The 25,525-nt window shown below is 45.4% G+C and overlaps 19 non-coding genes across 19 annotated transcripts; all 19 read right to left on the bottom strand.

Moving 5' to 3' along the window:
* Positions 1–917: 917 nt before the first annotated feature.
* On the bottom strand, positions 918–1,108 carry LOC141199857 (U2 spliceosomal RNA). Its single transcript, XR_012271599.1, has one exon. It is a non-coding gene; the product is annotated as a U2 spliceosomal RNA (small nuclear RNA).
* Positions 1,109–2,231: 1,123 nt separating this feature from the next.
* LOC141199856 (U2 spliceosomal RNA) lies at positions 2,232–2,422 on the bottom strand. The gene has a single exon (XR_012271598.1). It is a non-coding gene; the product is annotated as a U2 spliceosomal RNA (small nuclear RNA).
* Positions 2,423–3,547: 1,125 nt separating this feature from the next.
* Positions 3,548–3,738, bottom strand: LOC141199855 (U2 spliceosomal RNA). Its single transcript, XR_012271597.1, has one exon. It is a non-coding gene; the product is annotated as a U2 spliceosomal RNA (small nuclear RNA).
* A 1,123-nt stretch (positions 3,739–4,861) lies between these two features.
* On the bottom strand, positions 4,862–5,052 carry LOC141199853 (U2 spliceosomal RNA). Its single transcript, XR_012271595.1, has one exon. It is a non-coding gene; the product is annotated as a U2 spliceosomal RNA (small nuclear RNA).
* Positions 5,053–6,169: 1,117 nt separating this feature from the next.
* On the bottom strand, positions 6,170–6,360 carry LOC141199852 (U2 spliceosomal RNA). Its single transcript, XR_012271594.1, has one exon. It is a non-coding gene; the product is annotated as a U2 spliceosomal RNA (small nuclear RNA).
* A 1,120-nt stretch (positions 6,361–7,480) lies between these two features.
* Positions 7,481–7,671, bottom strand: LOC141199851 (U2 spliceosomal RNA). Its single transcript, XR_012271593.1, has one exon. It is a non-coding gene; the product is annotated as a U2 spliceosomal RNA (small nuclear RNA).
* A 1,123-nt stretch (positions 7,672–8,794) lies between these two features.
* LOC141199850 (U2 spliceosomal RNA) lies at positions 8,795–8,985 on the bottom strand. Its single transcript, XR_012271592.1, has one exon. It is a non-coding gene; the product is annotated as a U2 spliceosomal RNA (small nuclear RNA).
* A 1,122-nt stretch (positions 8,986–10,107) lies between these two features.
* Positions 10,108–10,298, bottom strand: LOC141200526 (U2 spliceosomal RNA). Its single transcript, XR_012272245.1, has one exon. It is a non-coding gene; the product is annotated as a U2 spliceosomal RNA (small nuclear RNA).
* A 1,123-nt stretch (positions 10,299–11,421) lies between these two features.
* On the bottom strand, positions 11,422–11,612 carry LOC141199849 (U2 spliceosomal RNA). Its single transcript, XR_012271591.1, has one exon. It is a non-coding gene; the product is annotated as a U2 spliceosomal RNA (small nuclear RNA).
* A 1,124-nt stretch (positions 11,613–12,736) lies between these two features.
* On the bottom strand, positions 12,737–12,927 carry LOC141200438 (U2 spliceosomal RNA). Its single transcript, XR_012272159.1, has one exon. It is a non-coding gene; the product is annotated as a U2 spliceosomal RNA (small nuclear RNA).
* Positions 12,928–14,050: 1,123 nt separating this feature from the next.
* On the bottom strand, positions 14,051–14,241 carry LOC141199847 (U2 spliceosomal RNA). The gene has a single exon (XR_012271589.1). It is a non-coding gene; the product is annotated as a U2 spliceosomal RNA (small nuclear RNA).
* Positions 14,242–15,361: 1,120 nt separating this feature from the next.
* LOC141200337 (U2 spliceosomal RNA) lies at positions 15,362–15,552 on the bottom strand. The gene has a single exon (XR_012272060.1). It is a non-coding gene; the product is annotated as a U2 spliceosomal RNA (small nuclear RNA).
* A 1,124-nt stretch (positions 15,553–16,676) lies between these two features.
* On the bottom strand, positions 16,677–16,867 carry LOC141200421 (U2 spliceosomal RNA). Its single transcript, XR_012272142.1, has one exon. It is a non-coding gene; the product is annotated as a U2 spliceosomal RNA (small nuclear RNA).
* A 1,126-nt stretch (positions 16,868–17,993) lies between these two features.
* On the bottom strand, positions 17,994–18,184 carry LOC141199846 (U2 spliceosomal RNA). The gene has a single exon (XR_012271588.1). It is a non-coding gene; the product is annotated as a U2 spliceosomal RNA (small nuclear RNA).
* A 1,120-nt stretch (positions 18,185–19,304) lies between these two features.
* LOC141199845 (U2 spliceosomal RNA) lies at positions 19,305–19,495 on the bottom strand. The gene has a single exon (XR_012271587.1). It is a non-coding gene; the product is annotated as a U2 spliceosomal RNA (small nuclear RNA).
* A 1,120-nt stretch (positions 19,496–20,615) lies between these two features.
* LOC141199844 (U2 spliceosomal RNA) lies at positions 20,616–20,806 on the bottom strand. Its single transcript, XR_012271586.1, has one exon. It is a non-coding gene; the product is annotated as a U2 spliceosomal RNA (small nuclear RNA).
* Positions 20,807–21,927: 1,121 nt separating this feature from the next.
* Positions 21,928–22,118, bottom strand: LOC141199843 (U2 spliceosomal RNA). Its single transcript, XR_012271585.1, has one exon. It is a non-coding gene; the product is annotated as a U2 spliceosomal RNA (small nuclear RNA).
* A 1,120-nt stretch (positions 22,119–23,238) lies between these two features.
* On the bottom strand, positions 23,239–23,429 carry LOC141200564 (U2 spliceosomal RNA). Its single transcript, XR_012272282.1, has one exon. It is a non-coding gene; the product is annotated as a U2 spliceosomal RNA (small nuclear RNA).
* Positions 23,430–24,549: 1,120 nt separating this feature from the next.
* On the bottom strand, positions 24,550–24,742 carry LOC141200822 (U2 spliceosomal RNA). The gene has a single exon (XR_012272531.1). It is a non-coding gene; the product is annotated as a U2 spliceosomal RNA (small nuclear RNA).
* Positions 24,743–25,525: the final 783 nt, after the last annotated feature.

The raw sequence follows: 25,525 nt of genomic DNA, 5'->3' as shown, positions 1-25,525 counted from the left end.
GGCTGTTCCCACCCGCCTCAACACCGTTGGAAGGGAGGAGAACCAATTAAGGCGGGGGGGGGGTTGGAACGAGCAGCTGTCTACCCTTAGCAGGAGGGTTGCTGATTAATTACCTCTCCTGCTGCTGCTGCTGCTGCTGGCTGTCCAGCAGCAGACTGAAGGTGGCTGCTGCTGTGCGCAGGTATATAAAGGCTCAGAGCCTATTATGACACGCGCAGCCAGCGTTCCATTGCCACATTCCGTCTACTGCAGGCGGGATACCTGGATGGCTGAATGTCACTGAGAAGCTCACAGAGACCGCCATAAGCAACAGTTTAAAAGAATGCCACAGACTAATCAACCAAACTTTTTGGGTTGGTTTCTCTTTTATAGTCTGCAGGCATTAAATGAAAGAAGTCAGTGTTCCAGCAGAGGGAGACAACGTTTCAGAAAAGGCATTGTAGCAAACCAAAAAAGAAATTTTAAGCGCAGCAGAGTAACCAGCTCACATACCTGTTAGCTCAGGTGAGTTTAAAAGGCTGCTGTTGATAACAAGGGCATTTGCTAAATAGATGGTGTGTGTGCAACAATATACTGAAAGGTCAATTATATTGTGCAGCTTATCTCACCACCTGTAGTTATTTAGGTGAAAGCTCCAAAATGCTTGCCTAATATGTCTGTTTATCCAAAAGGAAGTATAGAGGGAGAGCTAGATAGATAGCATTGCATTACATTACATTACATGGCAATGCAATGCACAGTTGCTGAAGTTGAACCAAAATGAGCTTGTCATCTGGCTTCTGCAACTTTTAACATGAAAAATCCAATGAGGAGAAGAAAAGCAAAGCCAAAGAGTCCATCCCAAAATCCGACAAACAAGCAAAATGAACAAAAAGCATTGAATTCAATTCTTTCTGATTTTAGAAACTGCATTAAAGAAGGGGTGCACCGGTCCTGGAGATACTGCAATACCAGGTCAATGCGTGGAGTGGACAGAGCAAGCTCTTTTTCCATCTCCCTGTTCTAAAAATCCATTTAATATATGGTCCCCAGATAGGGGACGTATCAGATATTAAACTGATAAGAACAGATACTACACTTGATCTTAGCCAAAAGGCCGAGAAGCGATAACCAGAATTGGTTTCCGACTACGGTGCCACCCAAGGATTCTGAAAAGTCCATTTGTGGAGATGGCCACCTGGACTCCCGTTAAGAAGACATGCTGTCAACCTCTAGATCCCTCACATGCCTGCACTTTTCGGCTTGCTGCTGCTGCAATCCACGCGTTTTAGATCTGCATAACTCCACCTCTTTTAGCACAGTACCCTCAACCCCCGGCTGTTCCCACCCGCCTCAACACCGTTGGAAGGGAGGAGAACCAATTAAGGCGGGGGGGGGGTGGAACGAGCAGCTGTCTACCCTTAGCAGGAGGGTTGCTGATTAATTACCTCTCCTGCTGCTGCTGCTGCTGCTGGCTGTCCAGCAGCAGACTGAAGGTGGCTGCTGCTGTGCGCAGGTATATAAAAGCTCAGAGCCTATTATGACACGCGCAGCCAGCGTTCCATTGCCACATTCCGTCTACTGCAGGCGGGATACCTGGATGGCTGAATGTCACTGAGAAGCTCACAGAGACCGCCATAAGCAACAGTTTAAAAGAATGCCACAGACTAATCAACCAAACTTTTTGGGTTGGTTTCTCTTTTATAGTCTGCAGGCATTAAATGAAAGAAGTCAGTGTTCCAGCAGAGGGAGACAACGTTTCAGAAAAGGCATTGTAGCAAACCAAAAAAGAAATTTTAAGCGCAGCAGAGTAACCAGCTCACATACCTGTTAGCTCAGGTGAGTTTAAAAGGCTGCTGTTGATAACAAGGGCATTTGCTAAATAGATGGTGTGTGTGCAACAATATACTGAAAGGTCAATTATATTGTGCAGCTTATCTCACCACCTGTAGTTATTTAGGTGAAAGCTCCAAAATGCTTGCCTAATATGTCTGTTTATCCAAAAGGAAGTATAGAGGGAGAGCTAGATAGATAGCATTGCATTACATTACATTACATGGCAATGCAATGCACAGTTGCTGAAGTTGAACCAAAATGAGCTTGTCATCTGGCTTCTGCAACTTTTAACATGAAAAATCCAATGAAGAGAAGAAAAGCAAAGCCAAAGAGTCCATCCCAAAATCCGACAAACAAGCAAAATGAACAAAAAGCATTGAATTCAATTCTTTCTGATTTTAGAAACTGCATTAAAGAAGGGGTGCACCGGTCCTGGAGATACTGCAATACCAGGTCAATGCGTGGAGTGGACAGAGCAAGCTCTTTTTCCATCTCCCTGTTCTAAAAATCCATTTAATATATGGTCCCCAGATAGGGGACGTATCAGATATTAAACTGATAAGAACAGATACTACACTTGATCTTAGCCAAAAGGCCGAGAAGCGATAACCAGAATTGGTTTCCGACTACGGTGCCACCCAAGGATTCTGAAAAGTCCATTTGTGGAGATGGCCACCTGGACTCCCGTTAAGAAGACATGCTGTCAACCTCTAGATCCCTCACATGCCTGCACTTTTCGGCTTGCTGCTGCTGCAATCCACGCGTTTTAGATCTGCATAACTCCACCTCTTTTAGCACAGTACCCTCAACCCCCGGCTGTTCCCACCCGCCTCAACACCGTTGGAAGGGAGGAGAACCAATTAAGGCGGGGGGGGGGGGTGGAACGAGCAGCTGTCTACCCTTAGCAGGAGGGTTGCTGATTAATTACCTCTCCTGCTGCTGCTGCTGCTGCTGGCTGTCCAGCAGCAGACTGAAGGTGGCTGCTGCTGTGCGCAGTTATATAAAGGCTCAGAGCCTATTATGACACGCGCAGCCAGCGTTCCATTGCCACATTCCGTCTACTGCAGGCGGGATACCTGGATGGCTGAATGTCACTGAGAAGCTCACAGAGACCGCCATAAGCAACAGTTTAAAAGAATGCCACAGACTAATCAACCAAACTTTTTGGGTTGGTTTCTCTTTTATAGTCTGCAGGCATTAAATGAAAGAAGTCAGTGTTCCAGCAGAGGGAGACAACGTTTCAGAAAAGGCATTGTAGCAAACCAAAAAAGAAATTTTAAGCGCAGCAGAGTAACCAGCTCACATACCTGTTAGCTCAGGTGAGTTTAAAAGGCTGCTGTTGATAACAAGGGCATTTGCTAAATAGATGGTGTGTGTGCAACAATATACTGAAAGGTCAATTATATTGTGCAGCTTATCTCACCACCTGTAGTTATTTAGGTGAAAGCTCCAAAATGCTTGCCTAATATGTCTGTTTATCCAAAAGGAAGTATAGAGGGAGAGCTAGATAGATAGCATTGTATTACATTACATTACATGGCAATGCAATGCACAGTTGCTGAAGTTGAACCAAAATGAGCTTGTCATCTGGCTTCTGCAACTTTTAACATGAAAAATCCAATGAGGAGAAGAAAAGCAGAGCCAAAGAGTCCATCCCAAAATCCGACAAACAAGCAAAATGAACAAAAAGCATTGAATTCAATTCTTTCTGATTTTAGAAACTGCATTAAAGAAGGGGTGCACCGGTCCTGGAGATACTGCAATACCAGGTCAATGCGTGGAGTGGACAGAGCAAGCTCTTTTTCCATCTCCCTGTTCTAAAAATCCATTTAATATATGGTCCCCAGATAGGGGACGTATCAGATATTAAACTGATAAGAACAGATACTACACTTGATCTTAGCCAAAAGGCCGAGAAGCGATAACCAGAATTGGTTTCCGACTACGGTGCCACCCAAGGATTCTGAAAAGTCCATTTGTGGAGATGGCCACCTGGACTCCCGTTAAGAAGACATGCTGTCAACCTCTAGATCCCTCACATGCCTGCACTTTTCGGCTTGCTGCTGCTGCAATCCACGCGTTTTAGATCTGCATAACTCCACCTCTTTTAGCACAGTACCCTCAACCCCCGGCTGTTCCCACCCGCCTCAACACCGTTGGAAGGGAGGAGAACCAATTAAGGCGGGGGGGGGGTGGAACGAGCAGCTGTCTACCCTTAGCAGGAGGGTTGCTGATTAATTACCTCTCCTGCTGCTGCTGCTGCTGCTGGCTGTCCAGCAGCAGACTGAAGGTGGCTGCTGCTGTGCGCAGGTATATAAAGGCTCAGAGCCTATTATGACACGCGCAGCCAGCGTTCCATTGCCACATTCCGTCTACTGCAGGCGGGATACCTGGATGGCTGAATGTCACTGAGAAGCTCACAGAGACCGCCATAAGCAACAGTTTAAAAGAATGCCACAGACTAATCAACCAAACTTTTTGGGTTGGTTTCTCTTTTATAGTCTGCAGGCATTAAATGAAAGAAGTCAGTGTTCCAGCAGAGGGAGACAACGTTTCAGAAAAGGCATTGTAGCAAACCAAAAAAGAAATTTTAAGCGCGGCAGAGTAACCAGCTCACATACCTGTTAGCTCAGGTGAGTTTAAAAGGCTGCTGTTGATAACAAGGGCAATTGCTAAATAGATGGTGTGTGTGCAACAATATACTGAAAGGTCAATTATATTGTGCAGCTTATCTCACCACCTGTAGTTATTTAGGTGAAAGCTCCAAAATGCTTGCCTAATATGTCTGTTTATCCAAAAGGAAGTATAGAGGGAGAGCTAGATAGATAGCATTGCATTACATTACATTACATGGCAATGCAATGCACAGTTGCTGAAGTTGAACCAAAATGAGCTTGTCATCTGGCTTCTGCAACTTTTAACATGAAAAATCCAATGAGGAGAAGAAAAGCAAAGCCAAAGAGTCCATCCCAAAATCCGACAAACAAGCAAAATGAACAAAAAGCATTGAATTCAATTCTTTCTGATTTTAGAAACTGCATTAAAGAAGGGGTGCACCGGTCCTGGAGATACTGCAATACCAGGTCAATGCGTGGAGTGGACAGAGCAAGCTCTTTTTCCATCTCCCTGTTCTAAAAATCCATTTAATATATGGTCCCCAGATAGGGGACGTATCAGATATTAAACTGATAAGAACAGATACTACACTTGATCTTAGCCAAAAGGCCGAGAAGCGATAACCAGAATTGGTTTCCGACTACGGTGCCACCCAAGGATTCTGAAAAGTCCATTTGTGGAGATGGCCACCTGGACTCCCGTTAAGAAGACATGCTGTCAACCTCTAGATCCCTCACATGCCTGCACTTTTCGGCTTGCTGCTGCTGCAATCCACGCGTTTTAGATCTGCATAACTCCACCTCTTTTAGCACAGTACCCTCAACCCCCGGCTGTTCCCACCCGCCTCAACACCGTTGGAAGGGAGGAGAACCAATTAAGGCGGGGGGGGGGTGGAACGAGCAGCTGTCTACCCTTAGCAGGAGGGTTGCTGATTAATTACCTCTCCTGCTGCTGCTGCTGGCTGTCCAGCAGCAGACTGAAGGTGGCTGCTGCTGTGCGCAGGTATATAAAGGCTCAGAGCCTATTATGACACGCGCAGCCAGCGTTCCATTGCCACATTCCGTCTACTGCAGGCGGGATACCTGGATGGCTGAATGTCACTGAGAAGCTCACAGAGACCGCCATAAGCAACAGTTTAAAAGAATGCCACAGACTAATCAACCAAACTTTTTGGGTTGGTTGCTCTTTTATAGTCTGCAGGCATTAAATGAAAGAAGTCAGTGTTCCAGCAGAGGGAGACAACGTTTCAGAAAAGGCATTGTAGCAAACCAAAAAAGAAATTTTAAGCGCAGCAGAGTAACCAGCTCACATACCTGTTAGCTCAGGTGAGTTTAAAAGGCTGCTGTTGATAACAAGGGCATTTGCTAAATAGATGGTGTGTGTGCAACAATATACTGAAAGGTCAATTATATTGTGCAGCTTATCTCACCACCTGTAGTTATTTAGGTGAAAGCTCCAAAATGCTTGCCTAATATGTCTGTTTATCCAAAAGGAAGTATAGAGGGAGAGCTAGATAGATAGCATTGCATTACATTACATTACATGGCAATGCAATGCACAGTTGCTGAAGTTGAACCAAAATGAGCTTGTCATCTGGCTTCTGCAACTTTTAACATGAAAAATCCAATGAGGAGAAGAAAAGCAAAGCCAAAGAGTCCATCCCAAAATCCGACAAACAAGCAAAATGAACAAAAAGCATTGAATTCAATTCTTTCTGATTTTAGAAACTGCATTAAAGAAGGGGTGCACCGGTCCTGGAGATACTGCAATACCAGGTCAATGCGTGGAGTGGACAGAGCAAGCTCTTTTTCCATCTCCCTGTTCTAAAAATCCATTTAATATATGGTCCCCAGATAGGGGACGTATCAGATATTAAACTGATAAGAACAGATACTACACTTGATCTTAGCCAAAAGGCCGAGAAGCGATAACCAGAATTGGTTTCCGACTACGGTGCCACCCAAGGATTCTGAAAAGTCCATTTGTGGAGATGGCCACCTGGACTCCCGTTAAGAAGACATGCTGTCAACCTCTAGATCCCTCACATGCCTGCACTTTTCGGCTTGCTGCTGCTGCAATCCACGCGTTTTAGATCTGCATAACTCCACCTCTTTTAGCACAGTACCCTCAACCCCCGGCTGTTCCCACCCGCCTCAACACCGTTGGAAGGGAGGAGAACCAATTAAGGCGGGGGGGGGGTGGAACGAGCAGCTGTCTACCCTTAGCAGGAGGGTTGCTGATTAATTACCTCTCCTGCTGCTGCTGCTGCTGGCTGTCCAGCAGCAGACTGAAGGTGGCTGCTGCTGTGCGCAGGTATATAAAGGCTCAGAGCCTATTATGACACGCGCAGCCAGCGTTCCATTGCCACATTCCGTCTACTGCAGGCGGGATACCTGGATGGCTGAATGTCACTGAGAAGCTCACAGAGACCGCCATAAGCAACAGTTTAAAAGAATGCCACAGACTAATCAACCAAACTTTTTGGGTTGGTTTCTCTTTTATAGTCTGCAGGCATTAAATGAAAGAAGTCAGTGTTCCAGCAGAGGGAGACAACGTTTCAGAAAAGGCATTGTAGCAAACCAAAAAAGAAATTTTCAGCGCAGCAGAGTAACCAGCTCACATACCTGTTAGCTCAGGTGAGTTTAAAAGGCTGCTGTTGATAACAAGGGCATTTGCTAAATAGATGGTGTGTGTGCAACAATATACTGAAAGGTCAATTATATTGTGCAGCTTATCTCACCACCTGTAGTTATTTAGGTGAAAGCTCCAAAATGCTTGCCTAATATGTCTGTTTATCCAAAAGGAAGTATAGAGGGAGAGCTAGATAGATAGCATTGCATTACATTACATTACATGGCAATGCAATGCACAGTTGCTGAAGTTGAACCAAAATGAGCTTGTCATCTGGCTTCTGCAACTTTTAACATGAAAAATCCAATGAGGAGAAGAAAAGCAAAGCCAAAGAGTCCATCCCAAAATCCGACAAACAAGCAAAATGAACAAAAAGCATTGAATTCAATTCTTTCTGATTTTAGAAACTGCATTAAAGAAGGGGTGCACCGGTCCTGGAGATACTGCAATACCAGGTCAATGCGTGGAGTGGACAGAGCAAGCTCTTTTTCCATCTCCCTGTTCTAAAAATCCATTTAATATATGGTCCCCAGATAGGGGACGTATCAGATATTAAACTGATAAGAACAGATACTACACTTGATCTTAGCCAAAAGGCCGAGAAGCGATAACCAGAATTGGTTTCCGACTACGGTGCCACCCAAGGATTCTGAAAAGTCCATTTGTGGAGATGGCCACCTGGACTCCCGTTAAGAAGACATGCTGTCAACCTCTAGATCCCTCACATGCCTGCACTTTTCGGCTTGCTGCTGCTGCAATCCACGCGTTTTAGATCTGCATAACTCCACCTCTTTTAGCACAGTACCCTCAACCCCCGGCTGTTCCCACCCGCCTCAACACCGTTGGAAGGGAGGAGAACCAATTAAGGCGGGGGGGGGGTGGAACGAGCAGCTGTCTACCCTTAGCAGGAGGGTTGCTGATTAATTACCTCTCCTGCTGCTGCTGCTGCTGCTGGCTGTCCAGCAGCAGACTGAAGGTGGCTGCTGCTGTGCGCAGGTATATAAAGGCTCAGAGACTATTATGACACGCGCAGCCAGCGTTCCATTGCCACATTCCGTCTACTGCAGGCGGGATACCTGGATGGCTGAATGTCACTGAGAAGCTCACAGAGACCGCCATAAGCAACAGTTTAAAAGAATGCCACAGACTAATCAACCAAACTTTTTGGGTTGGTTGCTCTTTTATAGTCTGCAGGCATTAAATGAAAGAAGTCAGTGTTCCAGCAGAGGGAGACAACGTTTCAGAAAAGGCATTGTAGCAAACCAAAAAAGAAATTTTAAGCGCAGCAGAGTAACCAGCTCACATACCTGTTAGCTCAGGTGAGTTTAAAAGGCTGCTGTTGATAACAAGGGCATTTGCTAAATAGATGGTGTGTGTGCAACAATATACTGAAAGGTCAATTATATTGTGCAGCTTATCTCACCACCTGTAGTTATTTAGGTGAAAGCTCCAAAATGCTTGCCTAATATGTCTGTTTATCCAAAAGGAAGTATAGGGGGAGAGCTAGATAGATAGCATTGCATTACATTACATTACATGGCAATGCAATGCACAGTTGCTGAAGTTGAACCAAAATGAGCTTGTCATCTGGCTTCTGCAACTTTTAACATGAAAAATCCAATGAGGAGAAGAAAAGCAAAGCCAAAGAGTCCATCCCAAAATCCGACAAACAAGCAAAATGAACAAAAAGCATTGAATTCAATTCTTTCTGATTTTAGAAACTGCATTAAAGAAGGGGTGCACCGGTCCTGGAGATACTGCAATACCAGGTCAATGCGTGGAGTGGACAGAGCAAGCTCTTTTTCCATCTCCCTGTTCTAAAAATCCATTTAATATATGGTCCCCAGATAGGGGACGTATCAGATATTAAACTGATAAGAACAGATACTACACTTGATCTTAGCCAAAAGGCCGAGAAGCGATAACCAGAATTGGTTTCCGACTACGGTGCCACCCAAGGATTCTGAAAAGTCCATTTGTGGAGATGGCCACCTGGACTCCCGTTAAGAAGACATGCTGTCAACCTCTAGATCCCTCACATGCCTGCACTTTTCGGCTTGCTGCTGCTGCAATCCACGCGTTTTAGATCTGCATAACTCCACCTCTTTTAGCACAGTACCCTCAACCCCCGGCTGTTCCCACCCGCCTCAACACCGTTGGAAGGGAGGAGAACCAATTAAGGCGGGGGGGGGGGTTGGAACGAGCAGCTGTCTACCCTTAGCAGGAGGGTTGCTGATTAATTACCTCTCCTGCTGCTGCTGCTGCTGGCTGTCCAGCAGCAGACTGAAGGTGGCTGCTGCTGTGCGCAGGTATATAAAGGCTCAGAGCCTATTATGACACGCGCAGCCAGCGTTCCATTGCCACATTCCGTCTACTGCAGGCGGGATACCTGGATGGCTGAATGTCACTGAGAAGCTCACAGAGACCGCCATAAGCAACAGTTTAAAAGAATGCCACAGACTAATCAACCAAACTTTTTGGGTTGGTTTCTCTTTTATAGTCTGCAGGCATTAAATGAAAGAAGTCAGTGTTCCAGCAGAGGGAGACAACGTTTCAGAAAAGGCATTGTAGCAAACCAAAAAAGAAATTTTAAGCGCAGCAGAGTAACCAGCTCACATACCTGTTAGCTCAGGTGAGTTTAAAAGGCTGCTGTTGATAACAAGGGCATTTGCTAAATAGATGGTGTGTGTGCAACAATATACTGAAAGGTCAATTATATTGTGCAGCTTATCTCACCACCTGTAGTTATTTAGGTGAAAGCTCCAAAATGCTTGCCTAATATGTCTGTTTATCCAAAAGGAAGTATAGAGGGAGAGCTAGATAGATAGCATTGCATTACATTACATTACATGGCAATGCAATGCACAGTTGCTGAAGTTGAACCAAAATGAGCTTGTCATCTGGCTTCTGCAACTTTTAACATGAAAAATCCAATGAGGAGAAGAAAAGCAAAGCCAAAGAGTCCATCCCAAAATCCGACAAACAAGCAAAATGAACAAAAAGCATTGAATTCAATTCTTTCTGATTTTAGAAACTGCATTAAAGAAGGGGTGCACCGGTCCTGGAGATACTGCAATACCAGGTCAATGCGTGGAGTGGACAGAGCAAGCTTTTTTTCCATCTCCCTGTTCTAAAAATCCATTTAATATATGGTCCCCAGATAGGGGACGTATCAGATATTAAACTGATAAGAACAGATACTACACTTGATCTTAGCCAAAAGGCCGAGAAGCGATAACCAGAATTGGTTTCCGACTACGGTGCCACCCAAGGATTCTGAAAAGTCCATTTGTGGAGATGGCCACCTGGACTCCCGTTAAGAAGACATGCTGTCAACCTCTAGATCCCTCACATGCCTGCACTTTTCAGCTTGCTGCTGCTGCAATCCACGCGTTTTAGATCTGCATAACTCCACCTCTTTTAGCACAGTACCCTCAACCCCCGGCTGTTCCCACCCGCCTCAACACCGTTGGAAGGGAGGAGAACCAATTAAGGCGGGGGGGGGGGGGTGGAACGAGCAGCTGTCTACCCTTAGCAGGAGGGTTGCTGATTAATTACCTCTCCTGCTGCTGCTGCTGCTGGCTGTCCAGCAGCAGACTGAAGGTGGCTGCTGCTGTGCGCAGGTATATAAAGGCTCAGAGCCTATTATGACACGCGCAGCCAGCGTTCCATTGCCACATTCCGTCTACTGCAGGCGGGATACCTGGATGGCTGAATGTCACTGAGAAGCTCACAGAGACCGCCATAAGCAACAGTTTAAAAGAATGCCACAGACTAATCAACCAAACTTTTTGGGTTGGTTTCTCTTTTATAGTCTGCAGGCATTAAATGAAAGAAGTCAGTGTTCCAGCAGAGGGAGACAACGTTTCAGAAAAGGCATTGTAGCAAACCAAAAAAGAAATTTTAAGCGCAGCAGAGTAACCAGCTCACATACCTGTTAGCTCAAGTGAGTTTAAAAGGCTGCTGTTGATAACAAGGGCATTTGCTAAATAGATGGTGTGTGTGCAACAATATACTGAAAGGTCAATTATATTGTGCAGCTTATCTCACCACCTGTAGTTATTTAGGTGAAAGCTCCAAAATGCTTGCCTAATATGTCTGTTTATCCAAAAGGAAGTATAGAGGGAGAGCTAGATAGATAGCATTGCATTACATTACATTACATGGCAATGCAATGCACAGTTGCTGAAGTTGAACCAAAATGAGCTTGTCATCTGGCTTCTGCAACTTTTAACATGAAAAATCCAATGAGGAGAAGAAAAGCAAAGCCAAAGAGTCCATCCCAAAATCCGACAAACAAGCAAAATGAACAAAAAGCATTGAATTCAATTCTTTCTGATTTTAGAAACTGCATTAAAGAAGGGGTGCACCGGTCCTGGAGATACTGCAATACCAGGTCAATGCGTGGAGTGGACAGAGCAAGCTCTTTTTCCATCTCCCTGTTCTAAAAATCCATTTAATATATGGTCCCCAGATAGGGGACGTATCAGATATTAAACTGATAAGAACAGATACTACACTTGATCTTAGCCAAAAGGCCGAGAAGCGATAACCAGAATTGGTTTCCGACTACGGTGCCACCCAAGGATTCTGAAAAGTCCATTTGTGGAGATGGCCACCTGGACTCCCGTTAAGAAGACATGCTGTCAACCTCTAGATCCCTCACATGCCTGCACTTTTCGGCTTGCTGCTGCTGCAATCCACGCGTTTTAGATCTGCATAACTCCACCTCTTTTAGCACAGTACCCTCAACCCCCGGCTGTTCCCACCCGCCTCAACACCATTGGAAGGGAGGAGAACCAATTAAGGCGGGGGGGGGGGTGGAACGAGCAGCTGTCTACCCTTAGCAGGAGGGTTGCTGATTAATTACCTCTCCTGCTGCTGCTGCTGCTGCTGGCTGTCCAGCAGCAGACTGAAGGTGGCTGCTGCTGTGGGCAGGTATATAAAAGCTCAGAGCCTATTATGACACGCGCAGCCAGCGTTCCATTGCCACATTCCGTCTACTGCAGGCGGGATACCTGGATGGCTGAATGTCACTGAGAAGCTCACAGAGACCGCCATAAGCAACAGTTTAAAAGAATGCCACAGACTAATCAACCAAACTTTTTGGGTTGGTTTCTCTTTTATAGTCTGCAGGCATTAAATGAAAGAAGTCAGTGTTCCAGCAGAGGGAGACAACGTTTCAGAAAAGGCATTGTAGCAAACCAAAAAAGAAATTTTAAGCGCAGCAGAGTAACCAGCTCACATACCTGTTAGCTCAGGTGAGTTTAAAAGGCTGCTGTTGATAACAAGGGCATTTGCTAAATAGATGGTGTGTGTGCAACAATATACTGAAAGGTCAATTATATTGTGCAGCTTATCTCACCACCTGTAGTTATTTAGGTGAAAGCTCCAAAATGCTTGCCTAATATGTCTGTTTATCCAAAAGGAAGTATAGAGGGAGAGCTAGATAGATAGCATTGCATTACATTACATTACATGGCAATGCAATGCACAGTTGCTGAAGTTGAACCAAAATGAGCTTGTCATCTGGCTTCTGCAACTTTTAACATGAAAAATCCAATGAAGAGAAGAAAAGCAAAGCCAAAGAGTCCATCCCAAAATCCGACAAACAAGCAAAATGAACAAAAAGCATTGAATTCAATTCTTTCTGATTTTAGAAACTGCATTAAAGAAGGGGTGCACCGGTCCTGGAGATACTGCAATACCAGGTCAATGCGTGGAGTGGACAGAGCAAGCTCTTTTTCCATCTCCCTGTTCTAAAAATCCATTTAATATATGGTCCCCAGATAGGGGACGTACCAGATATTAAACTGATAAGAACAGATACTACACTTGATCTTAGCCAAAAGGCCGAGAAGCGATAACCAGAATTGGTTTCCGACTACGGTGCCACCCAAGGATTCTGAAAAGTCCATTTGTGGAGATGGCCACCTGGACTCCCGTTAAGAAGACATGCTGTCAACCTCTAGATCCCTCACATGCCTGCACTTTTCGGCTTGCTGCTGCTGCAATCCACGCGTTTTAGATCTGCATAACTCCACCTCTTTTAGCACAGTACCCTCAACCCCCGGCTGTTCCCACCCGCCTCAACACCGTTGGAAGGGAGGAGAACCAATTAAGGCGGGGGGGGGGTGGAACGAGCAGCTGTCTACCCTTAGCAGGAGGGTTGCTGATTAATTACCTCTCCTGCTGCTGCTGCTGCTGCTGGCTGTCCAGCAGCAGACTGAAGGTGGCTGCTGCTGTGCGCATGTATATAAAGGCTCAGAGCCTATTATGACACGCGCAGCCAGCGTTCCATTGCCACATTCCGTCTACTGCAGGCGGGATACCTGGATGGCTGAATGTCACTGAGAAGCTCACAGAGACCGCCATAAGCAACAGTTTAAAAGAATGCCACAGACTAATCAACCAAACTTTTTGGGTTGGTTTCTCTTTTATAGTCTGCAGGCATTAAATGAAAGAAGTCAGTGTTCCAGCAGAGGGAGACAACGTTTCAGAAAAGGCATTGTAGCAAACCAAAAAAGAAATTTTAAGCGCAGCAGAGTAACCAGCTCACATACCTGTTAGCTCAGGTGAGTTTAAAAGGCTGCTGTTGATAACAAGGGCATTTGCTAAATAGATGGTGTGTGTGCAACAATATACTGAAAGGTCAATTATATTGTGCAGCTTATCTCACCACCTGTAGTTATTTAGGTGAAAGCTCCAAAATGCTTGCCTAATATGTCTGTTTATCCAAAAGGAAGTATAGAGGGAGAGCTAGATAGATAGCATTGCATTACATTACATTACATGGCAATGCAATGCACAGTTGCTGAAGTTGAACCAAAATGAGCTTGTCATCTGGCTTCTGCAACTTTTAACATGAAAAATCCAATGAGGAGAAGAAAAGCAAAGCCAAAGAGTCCATCCCAAAATCCGACAAACAAGCAAAATGAACAAAAAGCATTGAATTCAATTCTTTCTGATTTTAGAAACTGCATTAAAGAAGGGGTGCACCGGTCCTGGAGATACTGCAATACCAGGTCAATGCGTGGAGTGGACAGAGCAAGCTCTTTTTCCATCTCCCTGTTCTAAAAATCCATTTAATATATGGTCCCCAGATAGGGGACGTATCAGATATTAAACTGATAAGAACAGATACTACACTTGATCTTAGCCAAAAGGCCGAGAAGCGATAACCAGAATTGGTTTCCGACTACGGTGCCACCCAAGGATTCTGAAAAGTCCATTTGTGGAGATGGCCACCTGGACTCCCGTTAAGAAGACATGCTGTCAACCTCTAGATCCCTCACATGCCTGCACTTTTCGGCTTGCTGCTGCTGCAATCCACGCGTTTTAGATCTGCATAACTCCACCTCTTTTAGCACAGTACCCTCAACCCCCGGCTGTTCCCACCCGCCTCAACACCGTTGGAAGGGAGGAGAACCAATTAAGGCGGGGGGGGGGTGGAACGAGCAGCTGTCTACCCTTAGCAGGAGGGTTGCTGATTAATTACCTCTCCTGCTGCTGCTGCTGCTGGCTGTCCAGCAGCAGACTGAAGGTGGCTGCTGCTGTGCGCAGGTATATAAAGGCTCAGAGCCTATTATGACACGCGCAGCCAGCGTTCCATTGCCACATTCCGTCTACTGCAGGCGGGATACCTGGATGGCTGAATGTCACTGAGAAGCTCACAGAGACCGCCATAAGCAACAGTTTAAAAGAATGCCACAGACTAATCAACCAAACTTTTTGGGTTGGTTTCTCTTTTATAGTCTGCAGGCATTAAATGAAAGAAGTCAGTGTTCCAGCAGAGGGAGACAACGTTTCAGAAAAGGCATTGTAGCAAACCAAAAAAGAAATTTTAAGCGCAGCAGAGTAACCAGCTCACATACCTGTTAGCTCAGGTGAGTTTAAAAGGCTGCTGTTGATAACAAGGGCATTTGCTAAATAGATGGTGTGTGTGCAACAATATACTGAAAGGTCAATTATATTGTGCAGCTTATCTCACCACCTGTAGTTATTTAGGTGAAAGCTCCAAAATGCTTGCCTAATATGTCTGTTTATCCAAAAGGAAGTATAGAGGGAGAGCTAGATAGATAGCATTGCATTACATTACATTACATGGCAATGCAATGCACAGTTGCTGAAGTTGAACCAAAATGAGCTTGTCATCTGGCTTCTGCAACTTTTAACATGAAAAATCCAATGAGGAGAAGAAAAGCAAAGCCAAAGAGTCCATCCCAAAATCCGACAAACAAGCAAAATGAACAAAAAGCATTGAATTCAATTCTTTCTGATTTTAGAAACTGCATTAAAGAAGGTGTGCACCGGTCCTGGAGATACTGCAATACCAGGTCAATGCGTGGAGTGGACAGAGCAAGCTCTTTTTCCATCTCCCTGTTCTAAAAATCCATTTAATATATGGTCCCCAGATAGGGGACGTATCAGATATTAAACTGATAAGAACAGATACTACACTTGATCTTAGCCAAAAGGCCGAGAAGCGATAACCAGAATTGGTTTCCGACTACGGTGCCACCCAAGGATTCTGAAAAGTCCATTTGTGGAGATGGCCACCTGGACTCCCGTTAAGAAGACATGCTGTCAACCTCTAGATCTCTCACATGCCTGCACTTTTCGGCTTGCTGCTGCTGCAATCCACGCGTTTTAGATCTGCATAACTCCACCTCTTTTAGCACAGTACCCTCAACCCCCGGCTGTTCCCACCCGCCTCAACACCGTTGGAAGGGAGGAGAACCAATTAAGGCGGGGGGGGGGGTGGAACGAGCAGCTGTCTACCCTTAGCAGGAGGGTTGCTGATTAATTACCTCTCCTGCTGCTGCTGCTGCTGCTGGCTGTCCAGCAGCAGACTGAAGGTGGCTGCTGCTGTGCGCATGTATATAAAGGCTCAGAGCCTATTATGACACGCGCAGCCAGCGTTCCATTGCCACATTCCGTCTACTGCAGGCGGGATACCTGGATGGCTGAATGTCACTGAGAAGCTCACAGAGACCGCCATAAGCAACAGTTTAAAAGAATGCCACAGACTAATCAACCAAACTTTTTGGGTTGGTTTCTCTTTTATAGTCTGCAGGCATTAAATGAAAGAAGTCAGTGTTCCAGCAGTGGGAGACAATGTTTCAGAAAAGGCATTGTAGCAAACCAAAAAAGAAATTTTAAGCGCAGCAGAGTAACCAGCTCACATACCTGTTAGCTCAGGTGAGTTTAAAAGGCTGCTGTTGATAACAAGGGCATTTGCTAAATAGATGGTGTGTGTGCAACAATATACTGAAAGGTCAATTATATTGTGCAGCTTATCTCACCACCTGTAGTTATTTAGGTGAAAGCTCCAAAATGCTTGCCTAATATGTCTGTTTATCCAAAAGGAAGTATAGAGGGAGAGCTAGATAGATAGCATTGCATTACATTACATTACATGGCAATGCAATGCACAGTTGCTGAAGTTGAACCAAAATGAGCTTGTCATCTGGCTTCTGCAACTTTTAACATGAAAAATCCAATGAGGAGAAGAAAAGCAAAGCCAAAGAGTCCATCCCAAAATCCGACAAACAAGCAAAATGAACAAAAAGCATTGAATTCAATTCTTTCTGATTTTAGAAACTGCATTAAAGAAGGGGTGCACCGGTCCTGGACATACTGCAATACCAGGTCAATGCGTGGAGTGGACAGAGCAAGCTCTTTTTCCATCTCCCTGTTCTAAAAATCCATTTAATATATGGTCCCCAGATAGGGGACGTATCAGATATTAAACTGATAAGAACAGATACTACACTTGATCTTAGCCAAAAGGCCGAGAAGCGATAACCAGAATTGGTTTCCGACTACGGTGCCACCCAAGGATTCTGAAAAGTCCATTTGTGGAGATGGCCACCTGGACTCCCGTTAAGAAGACATGCTGTCAACCTCTAGATCCCTCACATGCCTGCACTTTTCGGCTTGCTGCTGCTGCAATCCACGCGTTTTAGATCTGCATAACTCCACCTCTTTTAGCACAGTACTCTCAACCCCCGGCTGTTCCCACCCGCCTCAACACCGTTGGAAGGGAGGAGAACCAATTAAGGCGGGGGGGGGGGGGGGGTGGAACGAGCAGCTGTCTACCCTTAGCAGGAGGGTTGCTGATTAATTACCTCTCCTGCTGCTGCTGCTGCTGGCTGTCCAGCAGCAGACTGAAGGTGGCTGCTGCTGTGCGCAGGTATATAAAGGCTCAGAGCCTATTATGACACGCGCAGCCAGCGTTCCATTGCCACATTCCGTCTACTGCAGGCGGGATACCTGGATGGCTGAATGTCACTGAGAAGCTCACAGAGACCGCCATAAGCAACAGTTTAAAAGAATGCCACAGACTAATCAACCAAACTTTTTGGGTTGGTTGCTCTTTTATAGTCTGCAGGCATTAAATGAAAGAAGTCAGTGTTCCAGCAGAGGGAGACAACGTTTCAGAAAAGGCATTGTAGCAAACCAAAAAAGAAATTTTAAGCGCAGCAGAGTAACCAGCTCACATACCTGTTAGCTCAGGTGAGTTTAAAAGGCTGCTGTTGATAACAAGGGCATTTGCTAAATAGATGGTGTGTGTGCAACAATATACTGAAAGGTCAATTATATTGTGCAGCTTATCTCACCACCTGTAGTTATTTAGGTGAAAGCTCCAAAATGCTTGCCTAATATGTCTGTTTATCCAAAAGGAAGTATAGAGGGAGAGCTAGATAGATAGCATTGCATTACATTACATTACATGGCAATGCAATGCACAGTTGCTGAAGTTGAACCAAAATGAGCTTGTCATCTGGCTTCTGCAACTTTTAACATGAAAAATCCAATGAGGAGAAGAAAAGCAAAGCCAAAGAGTCCATCCCAAAATCCGACAAACAAGCAAAATGAACAAAAAGCATTGAATTCAATTCTTTCTGATTTTAGAAACTGCATTAAAGAAGGGGTGCACCGGTCCTGGAGATACTGCAATACCAGGTCAATGCGTGGAGTGGACAGAGCAAGCTCTTTTTCCATCTCCCTGTTCTAAAAATCCATTTAATATATGGTCCCCAGATAGGGGACGTATCAGATATTAAACTGATAAGAACAGATACTACACTTGATCTTAGCCAAAAGGCCGAGAAGCGATAACCAGAATTGGTTTCCGACTACGGTGCCACCCAAGGATTCTGAAAAGTCCATTTGTGGAGATGGCCACCTGGACTCCCGTTAAGAAGACATGCTGTCAACCTCTAGATCCCTCACATGCCTGCACTTTTCGGCTTGCTGCTGCTGCAATCCACGCGTTTTAGATCTGCATAACTCCACCTCTTTTAGCACAGTACCCTCAACCCCCGGCTGTTCCCACCCGCCTCAACACCGTTGGAAGGGAGGAGAACCAATTAAGGCGGGGGGGGGGTGGAACGAGCAGCTGTCTACCCTTAGCAGGAGGGTTGCTGATTAATTACCTCTCCTGCTGCTGCTGCTGCTGGCTGTCCAGCAGCAGACTGAAGGTGGCTGCTGCTGTGCGCAGGTATATAAAGGCTCAGAGCCTATTATGACACGCGCAGCCAGCGTTCCATTGCCACATTCCGTCTACTGCAGGCGGGATACCTGGATGGCTGAATGTCACTGAGAAGCTCACAGAGACCGCCATAAGCAACAGTTTAAAAGAATGCCACAGACTAATCAACCAAACTTTTTGGGTTGGTTGCTCTTTTATAGTCTGCAGGCATTAAATGAAAGAAGTCAGTGTTCCAGCAGAGGGAGACAACGTTTCAGAAAAGGCATTGTAGCAAACCAAAAAAGAAATTTTAAGCGCAGCAGAGTAACCAGCTCACATACCTGTTAGCTCAGGTGAGTTTAAAAGGCTGCTGTTGATAACAAGGGCATTTGCTAAATAGATGGTGTGTGTGCAACAATATACTGAAAGGTCAATTATATTGTGCAGCTTATCTCACCACCTGTAGTTATTTAGGTGAAAGCTCCAAAATGCTTGCCTAATATGTCTGTTTATCCAAAAGGAAGTATAGAGGGAGAGCTAGATAGATAGCATTGCATTACATTACATTACATGGCAATGCAATGCACAGTTGCTGAAGTTGAACCAAAATGAGCTTGTCATCTGGCTTCTGCAACTTTTAACATGAAAAATCCAATGAGGAGAAGAAAAGCAAAGCCAAAGAGTCCATCCCAAAATCCGACAAACAAGCAAAATGAACAAAAAGCATTGAATTCAATTCTTTCTGATTTTAGAAACTGCATTAAAGAAGGGGTGCACCGGTCCTGGAGATACTGCAATACCAGGTCAATGCGTGGAGTGGACAGAGCAAGCTCTTTTTCCATCTCCCTGTTCTAAAAATCCATTTAATATATGGTCCCCAGATAGGGGACGTATCAGATATTAAACTGATAAGAACAGATACTACACTTGATCTTAGCCAAAAGGCCGAGAAGCGATAACCAGAATTGGTTTCCGACTACGGTGCCACCCAAGGATTCTGAAAAGTCCATTTGTGGAGATGGCCACCTGGACTCCCGTTAAGAAGACATGCTGTCAACCTCTAGATCCCTCACATGCCTGCACTTTTCGGCTTGCTGCTGCTGCAATCCACGCGTTTTAGATCTGCATAACTCCACCTCTTTTAGCACAGTACCCTCAACCCCCGGCTGTTCCCACCCGCCTCAACACCGTTGGAAGGGAGGAGAACCAATTAAGGCGGGGGGGGGGTGGAACGAGCAGCTGTCTACCCTTAGCAGGAGGGTTGCTGATTAATTACCTCTCCTGCTGCTGCTGCTGCTGGCTGTCCAGCAGCAGACTGAAGGTGGCTGCTGCTGTGCGCAGGTATATAAAGGCTCAGAGCCTATTATGACACGCGCAGCCAGCGTTCCATTGCCACATTCCGTCTACTGCAGGCGGGATACCTGGATGGCTGAATGTCACTGAGAAGCTCACAGAGACCGCCATAAGCAACAGTTTAAAAGAATGCCACAGACTAATCAACCAAACTTTTTGGGTTGGTTGCTCTTTTATAGTCTGCAGGCATTAAATGAAAGAAGTCAGTGTTCCAGCAGAGGGAGACAACGTTTCAGAAAAGGCATTGTAGCAAACCAAAAAAGAAATTTTAAGCGCAGCAGAGTAACCAGCTCACATACCTGTTAGCTCAGGTGAGTTTAAAAGGCTGCTGTTGATAACAAGGGCATTTGCTAAATAGATGGTGTGTGTGCAACAATATACTGAAAGGTCAATTATATTGTGCAGCTTATCTCACCACCTGTAGTTATTTAGGTGAAAGCTCCAAAATGCTTGCCTAATATGTCTGTTTATCCAAAAGGAAGTATAGAGGGAGAGCTAGATAGATAGCATTGCATTACATTACATTACATGGCAATGCAATGCACAGTTGCTGAAGTTGAACCAAAATGAGCTTGTCATCTGGCTTCTGCAACTTTTAACATGAAAAATCCAATGAGGAGAAGAAAAGCAAAGCCAAAGAGTCCATCCCAAAATCCGACAAACAAGCAAAATGAACAAAAAGCATTGAATTCAATTCTTTCTGATTTTAGAAACTGCATTAAAGAAGGGGTGCACCGGTCCTGGAGATACTGCAATACCAGGTCAATGCGTGGAGTGGACAGAGCAAGCTCTTTTTCCATCTCCCTGTTCTAAAAATCCATTTAATATATGGTCCCCAGATAGGGGACGTATCAGATATTAAACTGATAAGAACAGATACTACACTTGATCTTAGCCAAAAGGCCGAGAAGCGATAACCAGAATTGGTTTCCGACTACGGTGCCACCCAAGGATTCTGAAAAGTCCATTTGTGGAGATGGCCACCTGGACTCCCGTTAAGAAGACATGCTGTCAACCTCTAGATCCCTCACATGCCTGCACTTTTCGGCTTGCTGCTGCTGCAATCCACGCGTTTTAGATCTGCATAACTCCACCTCTTTTAGCACAGTACCCTCAACCCCCGGCTGTTCCCACCCGCCTCAACACCGTTGGAAGGGAGGAGAACCAATTAAGGCGGGGGGGGGGGTGGAACGAGCAGCTGTCTACCCTTAGCAGGAGGGTTGCTGATTAATTACCTCTCCTGCTGCTGCTGCTGCTGGCTGTCCAGCAGCAGACTGAAGGTGGCTGCTGCTGTGCGCAGGTATATAAAGGCTCAGAGCCTATTATGACACGCGCAGCCAGCGTTCCATTGCCACATTCCGTCTACTGCAGGCGGGATACCTGGATGGCTGAATGTCACTGAGAAGCTCACAGAGACCGCCATAAGCAACAGTTTAAAAGAATGCCACAGACTAATCAACCAAACTTTTTGGGTTGGTTGCTCTTTTATAGTCTGCAGGCATTAAATGAAAGAAGTCAGTGTTCCAGCAGAGGGAGACAACGTTTCAGAAAAGGCATTGTAGCAAACCAAAAAAGAAATTTTAAGCGCAGCAGAGTAACCAGCTCACATACCTGTTAGCTCAGGTGAGTTTAAAAGGCTGCTGTTGATAACAAGGGCATTTGCTAAATAGATGGTGTGTGTGCAACAATATACTGAAAGGTCAATTATATTGTGCAGCTTATCTCACCACCTGTAGTTATTTAGGTGAAAGCTCCAAAATGCTTGCCTAATATGTCTGTTTATCCAAAAGGAAGTATAGAGGGAGAGCTAGATAGATAGCATTGCATTACATTACATTACATGGCAATGCAATGCACAGTTGCTGAAGTTGAACCAAAATGAGCTTGTCATCTGGCTTCTGCAACTTTTAACATGAAAAATCCAATGAGGAGAAGAAAAGCAAAGCCAAAGAGTCCATCCCAAAATCCGACAAACAAGCAAAATGAACAAAAAGCATTGAATTCAATTCTTTCTGATTTTAGAAACTGCATTAAAGAAGGGGTGCACCGGTCCTGGAGATACTGCAATACCAGGTCAATGCGTGGAGTGGACAGAGCAAGCTCTTTTTCCATCTCCCTGTTCTAAAAATCCATTTAATATATGGTCCCCAGATAGGGGACGTATCAGATATTAAACTGATAAGAACAGATACTACACTTGATCTTAGCCAAAAGGCCGAGAAGCGATTACCAGAATTGGTTTCCGACTACGGTGCCACCCAAGGATTCTGAAAAGTCCATTTGTGGAGATGGCCACCTGGACTCCCGTTAAGAAGACATGCTGTCAACCTCTAGATCCCTCACATGCCTGCACTTTTCGGCTTGCTGCTGCTGCAATCCACGCGTTTTAGATCTGCATAACTCCACCTCTTTTAGCACAGTACCCTCAACCCCCGGCTGTTCCCACCCGCCTCAACACCGTTGGAAGGGAGGAGAACCAATTAAGGCGGGGGGGGGGTGGAACGAGCAGCTGTCTACCCTTAGCAGGAGGGTTGCTGATTAATTACCTCTCCTGCTGCTGCTGCTGCTGGCTGTCCAGCAGCAGACTGAAGGTGGCTGCTGCTGTGCGCAGGTATATAAAGGCTCAGAGCCTATTATGACACGCGCAGCCAGCGTTCCATTGCCACATTCCGTCTACTGCAGGCGGGATACCTGGATGGCTGAATGTCACTGAGAAGCTCACAGAGACCGCCATAAGCAACAGTTTAAAAGAATGCCACAGACTAATCAACCAAACTTTTTGGGTTGGTTTCTCTTTTATAGTCTGCAGGCATTAAATGAAAGAAGTCAGTGTTCCAGCAGAGGGAGACAACGTTTCAGAAAAGGCATTGTAGCAAACCAAAAAAGAAATTTTAAGCGCAGCAGAGTAACCAGCTCACATACCTGTTAGCTCAGGTGAGTTTAAAAGGCTGCTGTTGATAACAAGGGCATTTGCTAAATAGATGGTGTGTGTGCAACAATATACTGAAAGGTCAATTATATTGTGCAGCTTATCTCACCACCTGTAGTTATTTAGGTGAAAGCTCCAAAATGCTTGCCTAATATGTCTGTTTATCCAAAAGGAAGTATAGAGGGAGAGCTAGATAGATAGCATTGCATTACATTACATTACATGGCAATGCAATGCACAGTTGCTGAAGTTGAACCAAAATGAGCTTGTCATCTGGCTTCTGCAACTTTTAACATGAAAAATCCAATGAGGAGAAGAAAAGCAAAGCCAAAGAGTCCATCCCAAAATCCGACAAACAAGCAACATGAACAAAAAGCATTGAATTCAATTCTTTCTGATTTCAGAAACTGCATTAAAGAAGGGGTGCACCGGTCCTGGAGTTACTGCAATACCAGGTCAATGCGTGGAGTGGACAGAGCAAGCTCTTTTTCCATCTCCCTGTTCTAAAAATCCATTTAATATATGGTCCCCAGATAGGGGACGTATCAGATATTAAACTAATAAGAACAGATACTACACTTGATCTTAGCCAAAAGGCCGAGAAGCGATAACCAGAATTGGTTTCCGACTACGGTGCCACCCAAGGATTCTGAAAAGTCCATTTGTGGAGATGGCCACCTGGACTCCCGTTAAGAAGACATGCTGTCAACCTCTAGATCCCTCACATGCCTGCACTTTTCGGCTTGCTGCTGCTGCAATCCACGCGTTTTAGATCTGCATAACTCCACCTCTTTTAGCACAGTACCCTCAACCCCCGGCTGTTCCCACCCGCCTCAACACCGTTGGAAGGGAGGAGAACCAATTAAGGCGGGGGGGGGGTGGAACGAGCAGCTGTCTACCCTTAGCAGGAGGGTTGCTGATTAATTACCTCTCCCGCTGCTGCTGCTGCTGGCTGTCCAGCAGCAGACTGAAGGTGGCTGCTGCTGTGCGCAGGTATATAAAGGCTCAGAGCCTGTTGTGACACGCGCAGCCAGCGTTCCATTGCCACATTCCGTCTACTGCAGGCGGGATACCTGGATGGCTGAATGTCACTGAGAAGCTCACAGAGACCGCCATAAGCAACAGTTTAAAAGAATGCCACAGACTAATCAACCAAACTGTTTGGGTTGGTTTCTCTTTTATAGTCTGCAGGCATTAAATGAAAGAAGTCAGTGTTCCAGCAGAGGGAGACAACGTTTCAGAAAAGGCATTGTAGCAAACCAAAAAAGAAATTTTAAGCGCAGCAGAGTATCCAGCTCACATACCTGTTAGCTCAGGTGAGTTTAAAAGGCTGCTGTTGATAACAAGGGCATTTGCTAAATAGATGGTGTGTGTGCAACAATATACTGAAAGGTCAATTATATTGTGCAGCTTATCTCACCACCTGTAGTTATTTAGGTGAAAGCTCCAAAATGCTTGCCTAATATGTCTGTTTATCCAAAAGGAAGTATAGAGGGAGAGCTAGATAGATAGCATTGCATTACATTACATTACATGGCAATGCAATGCACAGTTGCTGAACTTGAACCAAAATGAGCTTGTCATCTGGCTTCTGCAACTTTTAACATGAAAAATCCAATGAGGAGAAGAAAAGCAAAGCCAAAGAGTCCATCCCAAAATCCGACAAACAAGCAAAATGAACAAAAAGCATTGAATTCAATTCTTTCTGATTTTAGAAACTGCATTAAAGAAGGGGTGCACCGGTCCTGGAGATACTGCAATACCAGGTCAATGCGTGGAGTGGACAGAGCAAGCTCTTTTTCCATCTCCCTGTTCTAAAAATCCATTTAATATATGGTCCCCAGATAGGGGACGTATCAGATATTAAACTGATAAGAACAGATTTTTTGATTGAATATATCTTTTATTAGCACAAAAAATAAGTTAACAGACAGTGTACAGTGCCGCAGCCCAGTACACACAGAATTCTACATCATATTTACATAGCATGAGGATACGACGCACTAACTAGACACATCACACCCCTATGCTACACAAAACACTCAATCTGAAAGAAAAAGCATGTCAATCAATACAGTACGACGAACCGTGATAAGGGATGGGGATTGGGAAAAAGGGGATGGGGAGGGGAAAATCACAGGCCCGAAGCTTTATTGAAAGACAAGACACATAAGGGGAGAGGGGGAGGAGGGGTTTAGTCCTCGTCCTCGTCCTCCGGACCGTCCATGATGGAATAGTCTCTGAGCAGGCTGTGGATCAGCCTGCGGCAGTCCTGGATGGACATCCTCTCCCTCCTCAAGATGAGCCGGTTCCTGGCGACCCAAACGGCATCCTTGAAGCAGTTCATAAGGCGCCAAGCCTCCTGGATGGCTCCGACGGTATGAACCCCAGGGAAGAGTCCGTAAAGCACAGAATGGTGCGATAGGCTCGCCCTGGGGACAGAGTTCCTCAGGTCGTCCTCAAGTGCAGTCAATAGGCGCTGTGCAAATCCGCAGTCCCAAAAAGTGTGCAAAGATGTTTCCTCCACGAAGGGGCACCTTGGGCAGTACCGGGTCTTGCACAGGTTCCGGGCATGCATGAATGACCGGACGGGCAGTCCGCCCTGAATCGCCATCCACGACAAGTCCTTGTGCCCGTTGGTCAGCCTGTCAGACGACACATTTGTCCACACAGTCTCCAGCGTGTCCTGGTGAAGTCCTGTGATG

Source organism: Phyllobates terribilis, unplaced genomic scaffold, assembly GCF_046119375.1.
Source record: "Phyllobates terribilis strain yellow unplaced genomic scaffold, ASM4611937v1 Scaffold_108__1_contigs__length_5656254, whole genome shotgun sequence".
In the NCBI taxonomy this organism is placed as follows: Eukaryota; Metazoa; Chordata; class Amphibia; order Anura; family Dendrobatidae; genus Phyllobates; species Phyllobates terribilis.
Note: the sequence above shows the minus strand (reverse complement) of the source record. Positions and strands in the feature narration are given on the sequence as shown.